The sequence below is a fragment of the Ixodes scapularis genome, unplaced genomic scaffold (genome assembly GCF_016920785.2).
Source record: "Ixodes scapularis isolate PalLabHiFi unplaced genomic scaffold, ASM1692078v2 PGA_scaffold1__304_contigs__length_218370807, whole genome shotgun sequence".
Classification (NCBI taxonomy): domain Eukaryota; kingdom Metazoa; phylum Arthropoda; class Arachnida; order Ixodida; family Ixodidae; genus Ixodes; species Ixodes scapularis.
This window is the reverse complement of record NW_024609846.1, coordinates 105906740-105911128: the sequence shown is the minus strand read 5'-3', so window position 1 is coordinate 105911128 and position 4389 is coordinate 105906740.

Sequence of the window (4389 nt, the reverse complement as noted above, 5' to 3'; positions counted from 1 at the left end):
ATATATCATACATATGTCTAATTCAAATAAGGGAAAAAAACTTTTATTATTTTGGGACACTGAGACGTTTATTCTGGCCGAATGAAACGAATTTTATGTTTGCCAATTTTATTTCCTTCCCATTCCACACATTATTTAGCGTAAAAAACACCAGGTATGCCCAAAATCATTTTCGATCGTTTTGAAAAAAAAAAAAAAAAAGCATGGCGGTAATTTTTTTTTAATAAAAAAATCTTTTCTGTTTTTATTTAAGCAGGCGCATATTTCTATACTTTCAGATAATTAATCCACCACCTTCGGGCATCTCTGTAGTAAATCGTAGCGTGATTCGGGTCACTTCAAGGGGGCCAAGGAAATATAGTGAACACCTTAGAAGGATCAAGGTGGCAAGCCGAGAGACTGACCGTTTATGAAGAAGGGACGAAAGGGTAGTCGTGATGCACATCATCTCTTTACTTATCCACAAGCTCCAGAGTGAACATAATCACCACCTCTCCCCTCAGACCTTCCAGGTAAAGGGAAGTTAATCTATTCCTGTCAAAAAAACAACAAAAAACAAGTGAAACAAGCACACGCTGTTTATGGTCGTCTTTCTATGGATCAGATTATATATTTAGGTTTTCAAGATTTTCAGTTTCTTTTTGTAGTTAGCAGCTGCTACAGAAAAGTTTAATCGAAACGCTTCCATCTTTATAGGTCAAAAGGCATGAAATGCAAAAAAGTAGGATAGCATATGTTTTCATTTTCCTTGCCATTTTTTTGTACGTTCACGCTACATTTCAACAAAATCTAAAACTAAAATAGAGTACTACATTTTCTTACAACATTTGCAAAAAATGTTATACTCTTTTCAAAACGTTACCAATAAATAAACTTATTGTACATGGTGTTTCATTGTAAATTTCAAAATAATGTTAAAACACAATATTGTCAAATAATTTCTTGGATGTTAGTATTTGGAACAATTATTTAAAGTGTGAAAAACAGATATGTGACCAAACCAATACATTATTTCAGTGTTACTATTTGTAACATTTATTTACTATTTTGCATTGTATGTTATGTTTCCTTGTAAAGTTCAAAATAATATTTGTTATTTCGATGTTACTTCCTGCAACATTATTTCACGGTTCTACATTCACTGTCACTATAATGTTTCATTGTAAACTTCAAAATAATGTTAGGAGCCTAATGTTACTAAATGTTACTTTAATGTTAGTGCTCATAACATTGCTTTACAGTTATGTATTGAATGTTGTTATAACGTTTTGTACACAACAATATCGTTATATGTTTAATTTGAACGTTACACTAACATTGAGAACATACCTAAAACGTTGTGGGTTCCATTCGAACGTTGATGATGTGACGTCGAAGATGACGTCGCATGACTTGGCGTCACGTCACCTATGAACTAATTGAGTTTCTTTGCTGAATTTAGCGCGGAATTAAATTGGTGTTGAGGTCACGTGACGTCAATTTTCCCGCTAAATCTAGCGGAGAAATTGAATTTGTCTGCTAAATCTAGCGCAGAAACCGAATTTCTCTGCTAAATTTAGCGGAAAATTCAATCGGTGTTGAGGTCCCGTGAAGTCAATTTTCCCGCAAAATTTTTCGGGCCGATTACGCCGACGGCGACGCCGCGAAACCCGGAAATGGGCGCCTAAGCAGTGCTTTAAAATGGCGTTATGACGACGTCACGTGACCTCTACACCAATCCGGCTTCCCCGTTAAATGTAACGGGAAAGCCCTCTAGGGGGGTGGGAAGGAACGGGGAGGAGGGGAAAGGAGAGAGACCAGCAGTGGGAGGGTGGGTGAGCGAGGCAAAGGAAAGATATGGAGAGGGGAAGATGGGTACCGTAGGAGGATGAGGGTACGGATTGGGACAGGGAAGGAGAAGGGAAGTACCCAGTTCATGCTAAATTTAGAGCGGGAATTGACGTCGTGACGACGTCCCGTGACCTCTACACCAATCCCGCTTCCCCGTTAAAGGTAGCGGGAAAGCGCTGTAGGAGGGTATTCCCGTTAAATGTAACGGGAAAGCCCTCTAGGGGGGCGGGGAAGGAACGGGGAGGAGGGGAAAGGAAAGAGACCAGCAGTGGGAGGGTGGGTGAGCGAGGCAAAGGAAAGATATGGAGAGGGGAAGATGGGCACCGTAGGAGGATGAGGGTACGGATTGGGACAGGGAAGGAGAAGGGAGGTATTAAGTTCATGCTAAATTTAGAGCGGGAATTGACGTCGTGACGACGTCCCGTGACTTCTACACCAATCCCGCTTCCCCGTTAAAGGTAGCGGGAAAGCGCTGTAAGAGGGTATCCCCGTTAAATGTAATGGGAAAGCCCTCTAGGGGGCGGGGAAGGAACGGGGAGGAGGGGAAAGGAAAGAGACCAGCAGTGGGAGGGTGGGTGAGCGAGGCAAGGGAAAGATATGGAGAGGGGAAGATGGGCACCGTAGGAGGATGAGGGTACGGATTGGGACAGGGAAGGAGAAGGGAAGTACCCAGTTCATGCTAAATTTAGAGCGGGAATTGACGTCGTGACGACGTCCCGTGACTTCTACACCAATCCCGCTTCCCCGTTAAAGGTAGCGGGAAAGCGCTGTAAGAGGGTATCCCCGTTAAATGTAATGGGAAAGCCCTCTAGGGGGCGGGGAAGGAACGGGGAGGAGGGGAAAGGAAAGAGACCAGCAGTGGGAGGGTGGGTGAGCGAGGCAAAGGAAAGATATGGAGAGGGGAAGATGGGCACCGTAGGAGGATGAGGGTACGGATTGGGACAGGGAAGGAGAAGGGAAGTACCCAGTTCATGCTAAATTTAGAGCGGGAATTGACGTCGTGACGACGTCCCGTGACCTCTACACCAATCCCGCTTCCCCGTTAAAGGTAGCGGGAAAGCGCTGTAGGAGGGTATCCCCGTTAAATGTAACGGGAAAGCCCTCTAGGGGGGCGGGGAAGGAACGGGGAGGAGGGGAAAGGAAAGAGACCAGCAGTGGGAGGGTGGGTGAGCGAGGCAAAGGAAAGATATGGAGAGGGGAAGATGGGCACCGTAGGAGGATGAGGGTACGGATTGGGACAGGGAAGGAGAAGGGAGGTATTAAGTTCATGCTAAATTTAGAGCGGGAATTGACGTCGTGACGACGTCCCGTGACTTCTACACCAATCCCGCTTCCCCGTTAAAGGTAGCGGGAAAGCGCTGTAAGAGGGTATCCCCGTTAAATGTAATGGGAAAGCCCTCTAGGGGGCGGGGAAGGAACGGGGAGGAGGGGAAAGGAAAGAGACCAGCAGTGGGAGGGTGGGTGAGCGAGGCAAGGGAAAGATATGGAGAGGGGAAGATGGGCACCGTAGGAGGATGAGGGTACGGATTGGGACAGGGAAGGAGAAGGGAAGTACCCAGTTCATGCTAAATTTAGAGCGGGAATTGACGTCGTGACGACGTCCCGTGACCTCTACACCAATCCCGCTTCCCCGTTAAAGGTAGCGGGAAAGCGCTGTAAGAGGGTATCCCCGTTAAATGTAATGGGAAAGCCCTCTAGGGGGCGGGGAAGGAACGGGGAGGAGGGGAAAGGAAAGAGACCAGCAGTGGGAGGGTGGGTGAGCGAGGCAAAGGAAAGATATGGAGAGGGGAAGATGGGCACCGTAGGAGGATGAGGGTACGGATTGGGACAGGGAAGGAGAAGGGAAGTACCCAGTTCATGCTAAATTTAGAGCGGGAATTGACGTCGTGACGACGTCCCGTGACCGCTACACCAATCCCGCTTCCCCGTTAAAGGTAGCGGGAAAGCGCTGTAGGAGGGTATCCCCGTTAAATGTAACGGGAAAGCCCTCTAGGGGGGCGGGGAAGGAACGGGGAGGAGGGGAAAGGAAAGAGACCAGCAGTGGGAGGGTGGGTGAGCGAGGCAAAGGAAAGATATGGAGAGGGGAAGATGGGCACCGTAGGAGGATGAGGGTACGGATTGGGACAGGGAAGGAGAAGGGAGGTATTAAGTTCATGCTAAATTTAGAGCGGGAATTGACGTCGTGACGACGTCCCGTGACTTCTACACCAATCCCGCTTCCCCGTTAAAGGTAGCGGGAAAGCGCTGTAAGAGGGTATCCCCGTTAAATGTAATGGGAAAGCCCTCTAGGGGGCGGGGAAGGAACGGGGAGGAGGGGAAAGGAAAGAGACCAGCAGTGGGAGGGTGGGTGAGCGAGGCAAGGGAAAGATATGGAGAGGGGAAGATGGGCACCGTAGGAGGATGAGGGTACGGATTGGGACAGGGAAGGAGAAGGGAGGTACCAAGTTCATGCTAAATTTAGCGCGGGAATTGACGTCGTGACAACGTCCCGTGACCTCTACACCAATCCCGCTTCCCCGTTAAAGGTACCAGGAAAGCGCTGTAGGGGGTATCCCCGTT